The sequence below is a fragment of the Pleurodeles waltl genome, chromosome 11 (genome assembly GCF_031143425.1).
Source record: "Pleurodeles waltl isolate 20211129_DDA chromosome 11, aPleWal1.hap1.20221129, whole genome shotgun sequence".
Lineage (NCBI taxonomy): Eukaryota > Metazoa > Chordata > Amphibia > Caudata > Salamandridae > Pleurodeles > Pleurodeles waltl.
The window spans coordinates 734,859,799-734,880,099 of NC_090450.1; the positions used below are offsets into that span (position 1 = coordinate 734,859,799).

Sequence of the window (20,301 nt, forward strand, 5' to 3'; positions counted from 1 at the left end):
AGGCCAAGGAGATGGAGCTTTTGTGGTTGCAGTTTACATAGTATAGCATCATTAAAAGCACTGATATAAGAGCTCATTTATTTTAAGGGCACCTCCAATAAGTTTCCGGTTGGGCTCAGCAGTTTACAGCTGCCTAAGTCTTTGCAGGAATCCGTCCAGCCCAAGGCACTCATCCACTTAATGACTTCTATGAGCTACAACCAGAGCCGCTGGACTTATGCAATTTAGCAACCACAGTTCATATTTATGGATTTACTGCACTTACCAATCACATAAAAATAGCTTCTCGCTTGAACAGATCAAAAGTTACTTGGCGCTGTGCAGTGGCAAACCCTTTGCACATAGTAGACGGTCACTATTCAGGGGATGACTACTGTATTCAGATGACTGACTGGTAACGTAAGGTGAAGCTTCAGCCCAGAAAGTTTTAATGTTTGTTAATATGACAAAATGGTGAACACTGTCATAGAACATGCCACATTATGTTTTAGTTATTGAGGAAAGGTTCAAAATACACCGAGTGGGGTCTATTTACCAAGGCAAATTTGGTCATAAACTCCAGTTTATGAAAAAAAATACCCTTTTTATTCCTGCTAGGTTTCAACAAACTGATTCCTGCCAGGTATAATTGCATTTATTACTGTAGATTATTCTACTACGAGTGCAGTGAAAATCCAAGGAGTAAAGACAGAGGCGTAGCTTCGGTAGGACGGGGGTGGGGTGGGTGTTACACCCGTGTGGCGGGGGGTTGTTACACCCCCATAACAATTGTACTGTGTGTTAAATAGTTGGGTACAGGGGCTTTTAATCGGTTATGGTGAGATATCATGTCGGGTTTCACAAAGAATTTTACATACACAAACAAAAACGCACACACACACACACACTGTAGGAAGCTGGCCTGGTGCGTGGTGGACACTTATGGTCTTTGCACCTTATGCCAGGTCCAGGCAACCCCCTATTAGTTAGTGAGAATGTAGGGCCCTCATTATGACATTGGCGGTAAGTGCTGCAGTGACAGCCGCCAACATACTGCCACAGTGGTGAATATCCGCTCGCCATATTATGACACACACACACCAAACCGAAAGAATACTGCCACATACACAAATCCGCCAGCCCAAAGGTCAGTGGTAAAGTGTTGGTACGAACACCCATAACGTTGCGCCAACAAAACAACACCCACCACATTAAGACGTACGAATCACCACGGCGCAGATTCAATGGCGGTAAACCATTGGCGGTACACACCAGCGTGCTCAGAATGGCCACCCGAATACAAAACACCACAACATTGGCCAATGCCAGAAACACACACCTGACACTGATACACACACCACACCCATAGCACTATAAAACACCCACCCACATTACACACCACCCTTTACGAATACCAATAAGCGCCACAAGACTAACACGAAGACCCCTGAGACAACTACACACCACAAACACCCATCCATCACGCACCCCACATCCCTTAACTCCCTCTGCACAACACACACCACACAACACCCATGTCCCCACTAAGGCACCCCTGTTTCATACATGAGGAGTTGCAGGTCATGGTCGAGGAAATAGTCAGGGTAGAGCCACAGCTGTTTGGAGCACAGGTACAGCAAATATCCTTGCCAGGAAGATGGAGCTATGGTGGAGAATTGTGGACAGGGTGAACGCCGTGGGACAGCATCCAAGAAGAAGGGACGATATCAGGAAGAGGTTGAACGACCTACGGGGGAAGGTACGTTCCGTGGCAGCAAGGCACCAGCTCGCCATCCAGAGGACTAGCGGCAGACCCTCACCTCCTCCCCTGCACAGCTCACAGCATGGGAGGAGCAAGTCTTGGCAACACTGCATCCTGAGGAACTCAATGGAGTAGCCGGAGGACTAGACACTGGTGAGTCGACATTTACTACTTATCACCCCCCATACCTGCATGCCATCTCACCTCCTCACCCTGACTCCCACTGCTCCACTCCATCCCACAGACTGCATCTACACATCTGACTAAACCCAATGCCAAGCCCTGCATGCTATACCAATGCATGGACGGCCCTCCAAGCCCAGCATGGACACCCATCACCAAAGCATGCACAGCATGGAAAACTAACAATCACACAGTGCATCACCATACACAAACAAGGGTGGCAGGGCAATAGCAACAATAGAGGGGAAGCAAGGGATGTACAATATGTCACAGAGATGAAGTATAATATCCCACAGGTGCCCCAGCCAATCTCAGTGGTGAGGAGGTGTCACAACTATCCAGTCCCCCAACAGAAGATGTCCCCAGTGATGACAGTAACTCTGGACTTCAGGATCTGGGTGAACTACCTGGCCAATCAGGGACCACTGGTCATTCGGCCACCACAGCCCCCTCACAATCTACCACAGAGCCTCCCCATCAGTATCCAACACCACAGCACCCACCCAACGTTCCCACACCTCTGTCTTGGGGGTGAGGTGTGGACTGGGGTCCCTGTACAGGTGGGCACGCTGCTGATTGACGTGTCCTGGGAACAATCAGGGACCTGGGGTCAGTGGCAGTGGGCACACTGTTCAGGGGGCACAGGCACAGGGGAACAGGGACACTGGGAGGACCACTGTGCACCAGGGGGAGGACAGGCACAGGAAACCTACTCTCCAGGAGGCACTCACTAATGTCCTGTGGCCTACCAACAATCCCAGGACAAGATGGCCCAGATTTTTACCAACATGCAGGAGAACAAGCAGCTGCAGGAGGTACACCATCAGGAGATCAGGAAGGATTTGCAGGCCTTCAACACCACCATGGTCTCCATTGCAGGGGTGCTGGCAGATATGAGCAACATCATGAGGGAATGGACATCAGTGGGCCCCTACCACTAGCCAGTCTACTGACCAGCCCACCACTTCCGCTGCAGCTAGTGGGCAGGAGCCACAGGCCACCAGCACCCCTCCTCCTGCATAAGGTGAAACACCCCGCAAAGGTTCCCTGCGACCCAGACAGAAGCCAGAGACACTTGCCAAGACCAAGACCACCACCAGGAAATGAGAAACTCCTGAATGTCCCCCTTGTGTCCCACCTTGTCACCTTGTCCACTTTGAACTGCCTTTGCACCCCCTTCCTATGGCCCCTTGGACACTGGACCTGTGCTACAAACAGACTGGAACAATACCCTGGACTCTCCTCAACCATCACCCCATTCGATTGCACTTTTAAAGCAATTATTTGCACTACAATAAACACCCTTGAACACAACCTGAGTGAAAGTGTTTTATGTGATGAAAACGTGTATATATGGAAACGGTCACATCATGTGCAAATGACCTGAACACTGTGATAGCATACATTTAATGACCTGTATCTTTCTTTAGTCATCACATCAGTACACAGTTATTTCACCAACATCTGCAAATTGAGAAGCCATATGTGACAGTAAGTAGAGATGCAAAGGAAGTGAATGCCATCCTGTTAAAGCCACACAGAAAACATCAATAATCAGAGGAATGGTCAGTTCCACTGTCTCACCTGTGTGTCATTGGAAGTATTGACGTATAACTGATGTTCTGTTGTCCACATCCTCATCCTTTGCCTCTTCATCCTCACTGTCCTCAGGGTCCACTGGTACCACAGGGGCATTTCCAGTCTCTTCCTCCTGCAGATAAGGCACATGTCGTCTGAGGGCTAGGTTGTGCAACATGTAGCATGCCACTACTATCTGGCAGACCTTAGGTGAGTAGCACAGGGATCCACCTGTTAGATGGAGGCATCTGAACCTGCCCTTCAGGAGGCCTAAGGTCCTTTCAGTAATTCTCCTGGTTCACACATGTGCATCATTATAACTATTCTCAGCCCCTGTCCTGTAATTCCTCACAGGGGTCAGGATCCACAATAGGTTTGGGTAGCCAGAGTCACCTGCAAGTATTGAGGGACAAACATTAGCCTTACACAATGGTATGGGGTTAACACCAGATGGCATACACTGACATACATTGGATAGTGAGTCAGGCTCACCAATTAGCCACACCCTGTGTCTCTTTAGTTGAGCCATCACATTTGGGATGCTGGTATTCCTCAGAACGAAGGCGTCATGCACCGACCCAGGATACTTGGCAGTGACGTGGGGGATGTACTGGTCAGCCAGGCACACCATGTGCACATTGAGTGAGTAGAAACTCTTCCGATTCCTGAACACCTGTTCATTCTAGCAGGGGCGGGGGGGAGGGGGAGGGACAAACACAACAAGTGTACCGTCATTCGCACAAATAATACTAGGGATATGTCTAATTGTATAGAATCCTACCTTCACAGTGGCCAAATCATCCACCTAGGGGAAAGCAATGTAGCTGCACATGTGTTTCACAAGGGTAGACAAAACCCTTGCCAGCACAATTGAGAACATTGGCAGTGACATTCCTGCTTCCAAGCCCACTGTCACTTGGAAAGAACCAGTTGCCAGGAAATGGAGCACTGATAGAACCTGCACCAGATCAGGCTCCAATTGTGCACACAGCTCTGTGATAGTAGCCCTGTCCAGTCTATAGGTAAGTATTATGTGCCTGTCCTCCATTGTAGCCAAGTCCACAAGGGGTCTGTACACGGGGTCTTGTCTCCTCCTCTGATTCCTCCGCAGTGGTAGGCATCTAAGGGACACAAGAGTGAGTAGGGTGTCACAATTTGAACAATGGAATGACCACCTCAGTGTACATAGAGCAGTAACGTGATGGGACAATGGGAATGGGAATGTATGTACAAATTATAGAAATAACAGAGTTCCCGATTATCTGAATATAGTCCACCATCATAAAATGGCGACCGCCTATCCTGTATGTAGGGACAGATGGAAGAGAGTTAACTCCGCCGGCGTTGCGCGTCATGGCGGAAGGAGGTCTTGCACCGCAGTGCTAGTCCTCATTGGATAACATGGGGCTCTATGGAGTACAGTGGCCAATGGGGATCACCGGCAGCGGTGACGGTACACACCGCCGCGGATGTGACTGCCATTTTCTGTCTATAACCTCACTTGATTCCTGACTTTCCACAGGACAACACCTATACTGTGTGTGCTGCTGTGACCTGTGTCTGGATCCTGCCATGGCCTTGTGACCGGGGAAAGGGTCCCTGCCTTCACTTCAGAGGAGTTGGAGCGTTTGGTGGATGGGGTTCTACCCTAGTATGGGCAGCTGTATTAGCCTCCAGACCCACAGGTGAATACACTTTGGGCACGATGCATGTGACAAGGTTGCATGGAGATGTATGTGCAAGCATCGTGTCATTTGGGGGGGTTGTATTTCTGGTGGTAGTGTACATGGTGGGCGCTGAGTGATGTGTGTGCCAATGGGGATAGAAGGGGATTCGTGGGCCATATGTGTGACGGGCTGAATTGTATGCGTAATGGTGTCTTCCTGTGTGTTTCCTCTGCAGGTCAGTGCCCATCAGAAGAAGGGATTGTGGTGTGCCATCACCAAGGACGTGTGGACCCTGGGGGTCTACAGCAGGCAAAGCACCCACTGTAGGAAGAGGTGGGAGGATCTGAGACGCTGGACCTGGAAGACCGTGGAGGCCCAGCTGGGGATGGCCTCCCAACGAGGGCAGGGGGCCCATCGGAACCTGACCCCCTGATGGCCTGCATACTGGTGGTGGCCTACCCAGAGCTGGATGGGCGCTTGAGGGCATCACAGCAGCCACAAGGGGGTGAGTACAGTATGTATTACAACTATGATTGGTAGGTGGCATGGGATCCTGGTGGTGGGTGTCAGTTAGTGGGTGCCCCTTAATGCTCAATAGTAATGGTTGTATTGCTAAGAAAATTAGTGACTTACCTGTAACTGTAGTTCTCCAGTATTGGAATCTTTCATAGATTCACATGCTTGAATCATTCCCAGTCGTCGAGATGGGAGCCCCCTGTACAAATTACACAAGTAGTGTTGAAATATATTAACAAAAGGACCCTAGGCCTCTTCAATTTAACAGTCTATCAGAGTCATTTTTAGGAAAAGGACCAAACTTGAGCATCCACCAATCAGACAACACCACCCTCTAGAATCCTCCTGAGAGAAGCGCCAGCACCTCAGATTTTCCAAGCACAAGTGCGTTAAAGAGAGGAAAAGAGAGAGGAAGGTGAAAGTGAGCTTCTCCGGGGAGGAAGGTGGGTCGCATGTGAATCTATGAAAGATTCCAATACTGGAGAACTACAGTTACAGGTAAGTAACTAATTTTCTTACTCCAGTATTGGAACTTTCATAGATTCACATGCTTGAATCAGAGTAGCGAGCAGTACTTATGCACACTGTACTACTGTAACCATGTATGTCACAAACACCTGCATATATATATATATATATAAAAATATATAAAGGAATACTTCAAACAAAATACCGTCTGTCAGCTCCATCTTTACTTCTCTTCACTTTTCTGTTTCTTTTTTTTTCTTTAAAAAAAAAAAAACATGAAAAGCATTGAATCTGTAGCCGAACATAAAAGACATAAACAATGTGCATACCTGATCTAGGATGGAGGGATGAAAGAGATGGCTCACCTTCATCTGAAGAGGTTCCTGAGGACTGCTTGGCCCACTGCTACCTCTCCTTGAGATAGTGCTTCCAAGCAGTAATGTCTTGTGAATGTATGGCAGCTCTTCCATGTTGCTGCTCTGCAAATGTCTTGCAGGGAAACCCCGGCAAACAGCGCTGCTGAGGAAGAAACTGCTTGCGTAGAATGAGCGCAGACTGATGAATGCAAAGGTTTACCCGCTGCTTGATGGCAGAATCGAATGGCTGAGGCAATCCATCTGGATATACTCTGCTTGGAGAGCAGTTGGCCTCGTCTGGGTACAAGCTACGAAGAATTGATTAGAGCGGCGAAAGGACTTAGTTCTGTCAAAGTAGAATTGAACACATCTCTTAACGTCTAAGGAGTGTCATGCTCTTTCCGCAGGAGTAGATGGATGTGGAAAAAGGTTTTAAAAACTAAGGGCTCGTTGATGTGGAAGTCCGAAGGGACCTTCGGGATGAAATGCGGGTTTGTGCACAGCAGTAGTTTGTCTTGTTTAATCTGTAAGAACGGCTCTTGTATGGAGAGGGCCAGTACCTCACTCACCCGTCTGAGGGCCACCAGTAAAGCAACCTTCCAAGAAAGGAATTTCAGAAAGGCTTGATGAATCGGTTCAAATGGATACTTCATCAACTGTGCTAAAACAATATTCAGGTTCCACGATGGAGGAGGAGGTCTGAATGGAGGAAAGACCCTGAAAAGTCCTTAAAAAAAACGTTTGATTAAACAAGAGGAATACAGCAAGGGTGAAGAGTCTGAGCGCCTGTATGATGCTATTGCGGCCCGATGCACCTTTATGGAGGAATGCGCCAGGCCTGATTGTGCTAAATGCAATACATATGGCAATATTTGTTCCGGCGGTGAGGACAGTGGATCGATTTGCCGCTTGTGACACCAGAAACAAAATCTTTTCCATTTGCAAGAGTAAGCCTTATTAGTGCTATCCGCTCTAGCTCTGGACAAAATGTCCCTACATTCCTGTGGGATATTCAGATGTGCAAACTCCCTTTCCCCAGGAGCCATGCTGACAATCGCATCGACTGAGGATCCGGGTGCGATATTTGTCCTTTGTTCATCGTTAGTAACTGTGGAGAAGGTTTCAGTTGAATTTGAGGCTTCATTGATAGAAGAAGAAGCTCTGCAAACCAGTGTTGGTGAGGCCAGTACGGACTAATCAATATCAGGATGCACGGCACTACCTTCATCTTCGTGAGGACTCTTGGGATCAATGGAATTGGTGGAAAGGCATAAGCAAAGATGTCTGACCAAACTATGGAAAACGCATTCCCCCAAGATCCCTTTTGGTGATGCCAGCTTGCGAAGTACTGGCATTTGGCGTTCCACTTGTTGGCAAACAGGTCTATTGTTGGCGTTCCCCACTGGGAAAAGGTGTAGTCCACTGTGGACTGGTCCAGCTCTCACTTGTGGCAGCTCGATCTTTGCCTGCTGAGCAAGTCCGCTATCTTATTCTCTATCCCTGGAAAATGCACCGCTGTCAGTCTGATGCCTTGCTGCGAGGCCCAATTCCAAATTCTTTGGGCTTCCTTGGAGAGGGTGAGAGATCTCGTGCCTCCCTGTTTGTTGAGGTAATGCATCGTGGTGGTGTGGTCTGTTCTTATTACTACGTCTGAGCCTGCTATTTTCGGGAGAAAAGCCTGCAAAGCGAGATAAACTGCTCTGAGCTCTAGCAGATTGATGTACATCACTCTCAACTCTAGTGGCCACTTGCTTGAAGATCCTGCAACACAGATCCCCCGCCCTCCAGAGATGCGTTTGTAGTGATGGTCCATGGAGCTGGACTATGTAGAAAGGAAAGGCCGATGGACAGATGATGATTTTGAGACCACAATGTCAGGGCTTTGGCTATTGCTGGGGTTATGTTTATCTGATCTTCAAAGCCTCCCGAAATCTGGAGCCATTGACGGTTGAGTTGCTCCTGTAGCGGTCGCATTTTGATTCTGCAGAGAGGAACCAGAGGTATGCATGATGACATCATGCCCAACAAGGATTTGAACAGGCGAACAGAAACGCAGCTTCTTCCCTGTATTGACTTTGCTAGTGTCAGTAACTTCTGTTGTCTCTCTACTGTGGGACACGCCATAGTGGATTGCGTGTCCAGGTTCGCCCCTAAAAAGGTGATACTGCGTGCAGGTAGAGGTTTGGACTTTTCCCAGTTGATGGTGAGGCCTAAACTGCTTAGCAAGGAAACGCACCTTATTGTTGATCTGCGCGCTTCTGCATATGTGTTTGCTTTTATCAGCCAACTGTCGAGATATGGAAATATCTGGTGTTTTCACCTACTGAGGAAGGCTGCGATTGGCGCTAGGCATTTGGTGAATATCCTGGGAGCTGATTTTAGGCCAAAAGGGAGGACACAAAATCAAAAATGGCTTCCGGCTACCATAAATCTCAGGTACTGTCTGTGGGTAGGGTGGATGGGAATGTGGAAATATGCGTCTTTTAGGTCTAGTGTAGACATGAAATCTCCCTGGTTCAGACGCAGGAGGACATCCTGCAGGCTTATCATGCGGAACGACTGCCTTTTTAAGTAGATGTTTAGTTCCCTTAGGTCGAGGATCGGCCTCCAATTGTTCCACTTCTTGCGAATGAGAAAGAACCTGGAATAAAACCCTCTTCCTTGCTGTGACCGAGGTACCTTCTCTATAGCTCCTTTGAGGAGCATCTTGTTGATCTCCCTCTTGAGTTGTTCTGGGTACCTTGAAGGAGTCCTGCGAGGAGGATTGGAGGCAGGTAGTTGGATAACTCCAGAGTGTGGCCCTGTTTCACTAATTGGAGGGCCCACTTGTCTGATGTGATGACTTGCCATTGCATGAGGAACAGGGATATCCTTCCGCCTAGAACCAGAGGAGGAGAGTTGGTGTAGCCGGCACCTCTGGTGTATCAGGCTCTATGAGCCGAGTCTTTAGCAGGGCGAGTTGAGCGTCCCCTAGTGTCAGATCTACCATAAGCTGCTTGCAGTGGTTGTCTTTGTGGGTAGTATTGACGGAACTAGTGAGAGGAGGAAGGATAGGTTGAATATCTATATTGCTGATATCCTCCTCTATATGAAGGCTGTCCACGTCCTCTAGCTCAAAAGGAAGGCTTTCGAAACTGGAGAGTCCCTAATGATCTTGCTGTAACCATGTCAGATTTGATAGATTGTAAAGCCTGGTCAATATGTTTACCAAATAATGCCTGGCCATTGAAAGGTAGGTCTACAATCTTATTCTGTACCTCAGGCCGGAATGATGTAGCCTTTAGCCAACCTGGTCTCCTAAGTACAGCTGCACCTGCGAGCTGTCGAAATGCAGTCGTGGCTATGTCCATTGCACAGTCTATGAGTTCTGCAAGGTGCGCTGACCTTCCTGCAACGCCTTCTTTGCCTCTGATCTTCCTTCCTCCGGCAACTGGTCAATATGTAGGGCGATGTCTGCCCATAGCTGTCTGTCAAACCTGGCTAACACCACTAGTGAGTTAGCAGCTCTTATCACTAGGCTAGCCATCGAGGAGAACCTCTTCCCAATATTGTCTAGCCGTCAACCTTCTTTGTCTGGAGGTGCTGAAATCGGAGCAGACAGATTCTTCCTCTGTACCGCCTGAGCCACCACTGAGAACCGGATGAAAATGACCAATTAGACATGCAGGGGCATCGTCTGGTGCCTTGTATTTTCTGTCCAATCGAGGCAGCACTGCTGTGACAGTAGCAGGATTGTGCATCACTTTTAGCCCTTCTTCCCATAAGTAGCTGACCAGCGGAATAGAGCGCACAGATTTCTGAAACCGCTCTTTAAAATCATAAAGAAAACAATCTGTCTGTTTTGACGGCATTGGCAAAGCGAAACGCTTAGCTGCTCTTTCCAGGAGATTATGAAATCCACCGATGTCGTCTGGAGGGGTCTCCACCTTTGATCGGGAAGGAGGAGCAGGAATAATGTATTCATCCCACTCGGAATGAGTGTCAAGGAGCTCCCCTTCTTCGTGATCACCTTACGACATGTCAGTGTCCTGAGGTAAAGTCATATCCGGCGTGGCCACATTTGTTAGAGGTAAAGAGGCCGGTCTCTGACGTGGAGTGGTAACTGCGGAAACGGGCGATGGAGGAGGTTGCTCCCCTTGAGGAGGAAAACGCCTGCTGTAATCAGCCAACATTGCTCGGAGGTCAGATAGCAAAGAGGTTGGAATGTATGCCCCTTCTTGATATTGTTGGTCTCCTCCATAGAATTGAGGGTCATAGGTTTCATCAAATTCGTCTTCGTCCTGATATTTGACGTTCAATTGAGATGGGCTATGGGCTGTCCCAAATGGACCCTCGTTGTCAGAGTCTTCACTCAAACAAGTGAACTGGTATGAGAGAGGTGAGGTGTGCTTTGGGGTAAGTCTTTCTTGTGTTTTATGCTGTTTTTCCCTCGTCGACGGTGTCGTCGACGGCGTAGACATAGGGCCTGATTCTAACTTTAGAGGACGGTGTTAAACCGTCCCAAAAGTGGCGGATATACCACCTACCGTATTACGAGTCCATTATATCCTATGGAACTCGTAATACGGTAGGTGGTATATCCGCCACTTTTGGGACGGTTTAACACCGTCCTCCAAAGTTAGAATCAGGCCCATAGTCTTCGTTGACGGTGGAGTCATCGATGACGAACGCATGGAGATTTTGATCAATGACAGCCTTACTGAAGAGTCTACCGTCGACGAGGCAGTCGACAATGGTAAAGCAGATACCGTCATAACCGCCGTCGACGATGAGGTAATCGATGCCGCTCTCGTCGATGGTGGGGCACTCTTCGTCGGCGATGTCGTCATCAGAACTGTCGTCGACGGTGGAAGGGTGTAAGTCGTCGGGGGTGAAAAAACACTCACCGATGGTCTCTTTTATGCCTCTCAGGACTGCTGGCATGACCTATCTTCCCTTTCCTGGAAGATTTTTGAGGCGAAGTAGAGGGGCTGCGGCCCTTGTAAGACCCTGAGGGAGTCTTTCTATGGGCTTTTCTCGATTGTTGTGAAGGAGATCTTGTGTCTGATCTCGCCCTTTTTGATGACTTTTTGGATATTGAAGAGTCATCACTATCAGAGTCAGAGACTGGATTATCTCTGTATCTAAGTTTCTGCAGCCAAATCAATAATCTGCCTTCTCTATTCTTAAGAGTCTTAGAGGAAAAGGTACGACGAACCTTACAGTACTTGGCTGAGTGGTCTGGATAGAAGCAGGATATACAATCCTGATGAGGGTCTTCAGAATGTAGTCTCTTCTTACCACAAATTTTGCAATTTCTGAATAAACCCTTCTTCTCTTTGCCAGACATGTCGAAGGTGTTAACCCCAATCAGTTCAAAGACATTTTTAGCAGAGAAAAATATGTTCAAGCTAATCCAAAAGGTGTGAATAAAGAGCAGACCTCTGAGGAGACTCCCTAGCAGGACGTGCGGTAGAAAATCTGAGGTGCTGGTGCTTCTCTCAGGAGGATTCTAGAGGGTGGTGTCGTCTGATTGGTGGATGCTCAAGTTTGGTTCTTTTCCTAAAAGTTACTCTGATAGACTGTTAAATTGAAGAGGCCTAGGGACCCTTTGTTAATATATTTCAACACTACTTGTGTAATTTGTACCAGGGGCTCCCATCTCGACGACGGGGAGTGATTCAAGCACGTAAATCTATGAAAGTTCCAATACTGGAATAAATCTGGTAACCTAGCTAGGTTGCATTCCATGTCAGACAGGGCTTAGAGACTCACAGGAGGGCTGCAGTTGGTGGGGGTTGGCTCACATCCTGCTGTGGTACCTAGCAATGGAATGCCAGTGCGATGCATGGTGCTCCATCCTGATCCATGTGTGTGATGGTAATGTGTATTCCATCTGTGGTGTTGGTGCTGCAATTGACCCAGTGCTCCATTTCTCTCCCCCTTCTTTTTTTCTTATGTCATCCTGTCCATGTGTGCATTAGCATCATCTGGCGGAGGACCAGGGGCACCGGCAACAGAGGGAGCTGCATCCCACAGGACCCAGGAGGCAGAGTCCTCTGACGCCGAGGGGACCAGTGGGACAGAGGGCGAGGGGAGCACCACAGCAGAGACAGGAGGTGACAACACTGACTCAGATTCCTCTTCCGATGGAAGCTCCCTGTGGAGACCTCTGGGACCACCCCAGGTACAGACGCCACCCCTGTACCAGCACCGCCCTTCCAGTAGCCCCTCACCGAGTTGTCTGTGCCCGATCACCCAGGACGGTGGGCATTCCCTTCGCCCCAGGCACCTCAGGCCCTGCCCCAGTGAGTCCTGTTGCCCTCAGTGAGGAGGCTATTGGCCTCCTGAGATCCATCTCTGTAGGGCAGTCAACCATCGTGAATGCCATCGAGGGGATGGCATCCCAGATGCAGCAATGCAGTGCATTCCTGGAGGGCATTCACGGTGTGTTGGCGGCCCAACAGAGATCGTTCCAGGCTCTGGCCTCCTCTCTGATGGCAGCCATTGTCCCTGTTCCTACCGTCCCCCCTCCAACTACCACTTCCCAGTACCAATCTCCTCAAGCCCAACTGTAAGGAAATGCCTCCTTGGCATTGTTACCCCCTGACATTTTGCCTTTGCTGATACCAAGTTATGATTTGAAAGTGTGCTGAGGCCTGCTAACCAGGCCCCAGCACCAGTGTTCTTTCCCTAACCTGTACCTTTGTTTCCACAATTGGCACACCCTGGCATCCAGGTAAGTCCCTTGTAACTGGTACCGCTGGTACCAAGGGCCCTGATGCCAGGGAAGGTCTCTAAGGGCTACAGCATGTATTTTGCCACCCTAGAAACCCCTCAATCAGAACAGACACACTGCTTGCCAGCTTGTGTGTGCTGATGGGGATAAAATGACTAAGTCGACATGGCACTCCCCTCAGGGTGCCATGCCAACCTCACACTGCATATGGCCTAGATGAGTCACCCCTCTAGCAGGCTTACAGCCCTAAGGCAGGGTGCACTATACCATAGGTGAGGGCATAGGTGCATGAGCACTATGCCCCTACAGTGTCTAAGCAAAACCTTAGACATTGTAAGTGCAGGGTTGCCATAAGAGTATATGGTCTGGGAGTCTGTCAAACACGAACTCCACAGCACAATAATGGCTATACTGAAAACTGGGAAGTTTGGTATCAAACTTCTCAGCACAATAAATGCACACTGATGCCAGTGTACATTTTATTGTGAAATGCACCCCAGAGGGCATCTTAGAGATGCCCCCTGAAACCATACCCGACTTCCAGTGTGGGCTGACTAGTTTTACCAGCCTGCCACACACCAGACATGTTGCTGGCCACGTGGGGAGAGTGCCTTTGTCACTCTGTGGCTAGTAACAAAGCTTGTACTGGGTGGAGGTGCTTCTCACCTCCCCCTGCAGGAAATGTAACACCTGGCGGTGAGCCTCAAAGGCTCACCCCCTTTGTTACAGCACCCCAGGGCACTCCAGCTAGTGGAGTTGCCCGCCCCCTCCGGCTATGGCCCCTCTTTTGGCGGCAAGGCCGGAGGAGATAATGAGAAAAACAAGGAGGAGTCACTGGCTAGTCAGGACAGCCCCTAAGGTGTCCTGAGCTGAGGTGACACTGACTTTTAGAAATCCTCCATCTTGCAGACGGAGGTTTCCCCCAATAGGATTAGGGATGTGCCCCCCTCCCCTCAGGGAGGAGGCACAAAGAGGGTGTAGCCACCCTCAGGGCTAGTAGCCATTGGCTACTAACGCCCCAGACCTAAACACACCCCTAAATTGAGTATTTAGGGGCCCCCAGAACCTAGGAAAACAGATTCCTGCAACCTGAAGACGAAGAAGGACTGCTGACCTGAAGCCCTGCAGAGAAGACGGAGACACCAACTGCTTTGGCCCCAGCCCTACCGGCCTGTCTCCCCACTTCAAGAAAAACTGCACCAGCGATGCGTTCCACAGGGTCCAGCGACCTCTGAAGTCTCAGAGGACTACCCTGCATCTAAAAGGACCAAGAACTCCCGAGGACAGCGGCTCTGCTCCAAAGAAGAAACATCTTTGCAACAAAGAAGCAACTTTTAAAGAACACACGTTTCCCCGCCGGAAGCGCGAGACTTTGCACTCTGCACCCGACGCCCCCGGCTCGACCTGCGGAGAACCAACACTACAGGGAGGACTCCCCGGCGACTGCGACCCTGTGAGTAGCCAGAGTTGGCCCCCCTGAGCCCCCCAGGAACGCCTGCAGAGGGAATCCAGAGGCTCCCCCCTGACTGCGACTGCCTGCTTCAAAGAACCCGATGCCTGGTAAAGACACTGCACCCGCAGCCCCCAGGACCTGAAGGATCCGACCTCCAGTGCAGAAGCGACCCCCAGTTGGCCCTCTCCCTTGCCCAGGTGGTGGCTTCCCCGAGGAGCCCCCCGCCCCCTTGCCTGCCTGCTTCGCTGAAGAGACCCCTGGGTCTCCCATTGAAACCTATTGCAAACCCGACGCCTGTTTGCACCCTGCACCCGGCCGCCCCGTGCCGCTGAGGGTGTACTTTTTGTCCTGACTTGTGTCCCCCCGGTGCCCTACAAAACCCCCCTGGTCTGCCCTCCGAAGACGCGGGTACTTACCTGCTGGCAGACTGGAACCGGGGCACCCCCTTCTCCATTGAAGCCTATGTGTTTTGGGCACCACTTTGACCTCTGCACCTGACCGGCCCTGAGCTGCTGGTGTGGTAACTTTGGAGTTGCTCTAAACCCCCAACGGTGGGCTCCCTTGGACCCAACTTTGAACCATGTAGGTGGTTTACGTACCTGCAAAACTAGCAAACACTTACCTCCCCCAGGAACTGTTGAAAATTGCACTGTCTAGTTTTAAAATAGCTTATTGCCATTTGTCTGAAAACTATATATGCTATTTTGCTGATTCAAAGTTCCTAAGTGAAATACCTTTCATTTGAAGTATTACTTGTAAATCTTGAACCTGTGGTTCTTAAAATAAACTAAGAAAATATATTTTTCTATACAAAAACCTATTGGCCTGGAATTGTCTTTGAGTGTGTGTTCCTCATTTATTGCCTGTGTGTGTACAACAAATGCTTAACACTACCCTCTGACAAGCCCACTGCTCGACCACACTACCACAAAATAGAGCATTAGAATTATTTCTTTTTGCCACTATCTTACCTCTAAGGGGAACCCTTGGACTCTGTGCATGCTATTTCGTACTTTGAAATAGGACATACAGAGCCAACTTCCTACACCAACCCATCCCATCCACACAAAACATCACACAAGAGTGACACAGACAAACACAGGAAGCACACTTCAGGCCGCAAGCACTCACACAAACAACAGACATTCGCACACACTACAACAGCCACTGCTTCCACTGTGTCGCCATCCTCCTCCTCCCTCACTGTCACATATGCACTCACACCTGCATGCACTGCATTAGCCACCACCACCATCACCACACCAAGCAGTCCACACACCTCACTTGCAGACACCTCCATTACACCCATCCTGTGTCCTCTCCCACCGTCTGCCCCCCCAAGAGACACAAACGCACGCACTCAGACACCCAACAGCCATCCACATCACATCAGCACACTGCCCATGCACCTGCATCCAAGTCCAGCAGACATACACCTCCAACAACCACTCCCTCAACCTCCACTCCCACCCCTCCTCTCTCATTCCGCCCCACCGTCCCTAGGAAGCTTTTCCTTGCCCAACTTGATGTCTTCCCTCCTCCTCCACCCCAACGTCCTGCCCGTAAGAGCAGGGTCACAACAACCCAGCCCAGCACGTCCACCAAACAGTCTACGGGGGTCGTGGAGGCAAGAAAGGAAAGGATCCCACTCCACCACCCAAGAGAGGGAAGGATCCCACTCCACCACCCAAGAGAGGGAAGGATCCCACTCCACAAACTGAGAGGCAAGAGGCCCCTTCCAACAGCAGTGGGCAAAGAGCCCTCACCTCCAGCAGAGGCTGGCAGAGTTTCCCCTCCAACAGCAGTTGAGCAAAGAGCCCTCACCTCCAGCAGGACACAGCAGCCCTCACCTCCAGCTGGGACACAGCAGCCCTCACCTCCACCAGAGAGCATGTAGGCCACCCTCCAGGGACTGTTGTACAAGGAGCCTCCTCCAGATCCAGTGGGCAAGTTCCCCACTTCAGCAGAGGTGTCCTTCACACCCCTTCCCCATGAGGTGGCTGGTCATTCCCAACATGATGCCCCTGAACAGTGTAGTGCAGATTACATCAGGGAACGAGTTGGACCTTGGACTGTGCCCTGTGGCCATGTGGGCCTTTTGTACTTTGGGCTGGCCATTGGCCCTTTTTGAACAGTGACTCATATATTTGTTGTCATATGGACAATATGGTGGCTGTTAGCATAAAATTACACTTTCAGTTCTGGGTAAATGTTGTCCTTGCATTATGAAGCAGGTCCTGTGAGACTGGTTTTCCTCTGCAGCTGCTTGTGTGAATGGTGTGTGTTGTGCGTGTGTGTGTGTCACTCTTCTTTTCCTCCCTCCGTTGTGTGCTAGGCGGCTGTACTCACAGTCGTCATCTTTGTCGGCGTTGGTGTTCCAGGTGGAGCATGTCGTAGAAGAGCATCGGCAAGACTTGAAGTTCCGGTTCTATGGCGGCGATGATCTTCTCTGTGTCTATGATGGTGAGTCTTTCATCTTCTGTTTCCGCCAAGGTTTTGATGGCATTGGTTCTGCCCCAGAAATTGTGGTGTTTTGTTATGTCTTAATATGGTGGGCGGTACCTTGTCTTCCGCTTGGCTGTTGTTGGCTACCGCCGTGGTCAGTGGTGTTAACACCCTAGCAGTTTGTGTGGTACACTGGCTGTCTATGGGAGCTATCACCGCCATGGTCCTAATTTGGCGGAAATTACTGCCAGCCTGTTGGCAGTATTACAGCCACTTTAACAGCCATCGCCAATGTCATAGTGACCACTTAAGTGCCTAGGAAGCCAGGGATCTCTAGTGGTAGCTGTGGTGATCATCCAAGACTTATCTAGGAGAGTGTAAAGCACTTGCAATACCACAGCAGTTACACAGCAAAGTATCACACCTGAAAGAAACCACACAGTGTTACAAAAATAAAGGTGCTTTATTACAGTACTACTGAAATAAATCACTTATAGGCAGTCCCCCAACTGGAGGTAAGTACACACAATATATATATATATATATTTACATATATATATTTACACATATATATATATCAATCACCAAAAAGTATTCACTGCACATATATATATATATATATATATATATATACACACACATATACATATACAGTCATTATTAGGAATTAGCATACAGAAACAACAAGCATTTGTAAATATTAGTGGAAAATAGCTAGGGCCTTATGAAGGGGACAAACCATATACTAAAATAATGGAATGCGAAGTGAGGTCCCCTACCCAAGGATGTGGAGTGGTTAGAAGGGAGCTGGGAGAGCTTGGGTCCCAAAGAGGTGAGTACTTAGGTGACCCCCAGTGACCAGGAGAGCAGAGGTAAGTTACCTGGTCTTCCCAAAGACTAACAAAAGGACTTGGAGAAGGAAGATTGCAAGACCAAGACCAGTCCAGTGGAACCCAATGGTGGATTCCGGAAGAAAAGGACCTGCAAAAGAAGGGTACAGAGTCCAGGCCACGCAGGAGTGTCCAGGTGGGGTAGGAGTCCCTACCCACCCTTCTGTGGATGAAGATCCGGGTTGACGAGGGAAGATGAAGATCAGCTGTGGAGCCCAGGAGCTGCAGAGAGGTCCTTGGACTCATACAGATTATGTTCCACGTGGGTTGCCAAGTCTCAGATGGTCAGTGGTCTATAGGACCATCAGCAAGCCTTGGCAAATGCAAATCTGGGCAGAAAGAGATTTGCAAGAAAGAAGAGGACCAGCAAGGTGCAAGGGACTCCACCCTTGGAGGGGAGACTGGGCTTACCATCAACAGTCAGCAGAGCCAGCAGAAACAGTGGCAGCTCCCACAGGCAACCCACTGGCAGCAGGCATATAAGTTGCAGTGAGGCACTGTCAGCACACCTAGGGAGGAGTTCCACATCGCTGGAGCACCAGAGGAGACACAGTCCTTGCAAGGATGAAGTGCTGGGGCTACTTGGAGCCTGAATATCCCTTGGAGCTGAAGTCAACAAGTCTTGGTTGCTGCAAGAGTTGCGATGCACAAGGGTACTGTCCTGCAAGGAAAGGCAAGGGCTCACCATCTCACAAGTTGGACAGCAGGTTGAGAGGGCCCAGGGAACCACTCAGAACCACCACCTGTTGGAGATTCTTCCTGGAGCATAAGTGGCATAATACCCATAATGGGCATAATGGGCTGCAGCCCATGGGGGACCACTGGTGTACCAATGCCCTGGGTACCTAAGTACCATATACCAGGGACTTACAGGGGTACACCAGTATGCCAATTGTGCGGTGTAAAGGGTAACAAAGCAACCAAATTTAGAAGAGAGTGCTCACTCATTGGGGTCCTGGTTAGCAGGATCCCAGTGAAAACAGTTTAAACACACTGATAAACAGGCAAAAAGTGGGGGTAACCATGCTAAAAAGAGTGACTTTCCTATACAACCTCCCCCCCAAAGACCAATTGTACCCACTTGAGTGGTCGTTGTCTGAGTGGAAATATCTGGAGAGCCCATGTGCATTGGAGTGGTTACTCCTAGGTCTATGTTCCACTGTAGAGTCCATTCCCTGTAGGGACCACCTCAACAATATGGAGTTTTCCCTTTTCATCTGTTTAAGCCATTTTAAGCCATAGGAGGGGCTTGTGGTCTGGCTGAACAATGAAGTGAGTGCCACAGGTAAAGCTTCTTCCAAGACCCAGACCACAGCAAAGGGCTCCTTCTCAAAGGCTGCCCAACACTTCTCTCTGGGAGTCAACCTTCTACTTATAAAAGCAACAGGTTGATCCCGACCCTCTTCATTTTTTTGTGAAAGAACTGCCCCTATCCCTACCTCAGAAGCATTTGTTTGGACAATTAATTGTTTTGAGTAATTAGGGCTTCTCTGAATGGGGGCACAGCACATGGCCTGTTTCAGGTCATCGAAGGCCTTCTGGCAGCTAGCTGTCCACACGACTTTCTTTGGCATCTTTTTGGATGTGAGGTCATTTAAGAGAGCTACTATGGAGCCATACCCTTTAATGAACCTCCTGTAGTACCCAGTCGGACCTAAGAAGACTTTGACTTGGGTTTGAGTGGTAGGGGCAACCCAATCCAAGATAGTCTGGATTTTGGCCTGGAGTGGCTGAATTTGGCCTCCAGATCCAAGTGGCTCAAACCAACCATTTTGCCCTGCCCTGTCTTGTGTGGAGCTAAAGACAGCTATATAATCTAGAAATGCTGAACTAAAGCTTTCCAGACCTTGAAGAACTTTGTTCACCAACCTCTGAAATATCGCAGGGGCGATCTTCAAACCAAAGGGCACCCATGTAAAGTGATAATGTTCCCTCTCTCCTTCAATCTGTTTAGGAATACTTAAAAAATATTGGTTATTTCACAAAATAATGTGCTTTCTCTCACTTAGTCCCCCTACCAATCTGCATTCCTCTCCCTTTCTGCTGTTCCAAGTCCCTCTTGTGCGCCAGATTGTTGTATAATGTATTGCAACATTACGTGCCAGCGCGATTGTTGGGAAATGTGACGCTCAAACCTCCCCCTCCTCACAATCTTACAGACCACGCTATGCCCCGAGTAAAGAGTACTGTAGGGGAGGTGAGTAAGTATGGGTTGCTTGGAGGTTTCAGTATACCCACAGACATGTACCTTTTTCTGACCTCTTGCTCTGCAAATGGTCGGAGAGT

The 20,301-nt window shown here is 49.3% G+C and overlaps 1 protein-coding gene across 2 annotated transcripts in view; it reads right to left on the minus strand.

Annotated features, from left to right (window-relative positions):
• KCNIP3 (potassium voltage-gated channel interacting protein 3) overlaps window positions 1-20,301 on the minus strand; it is an 871,673-nt gene that overhangs the window by 294,974 nt on the left and 556,398 nt on the right. The window lies entirely within an intron of this gene.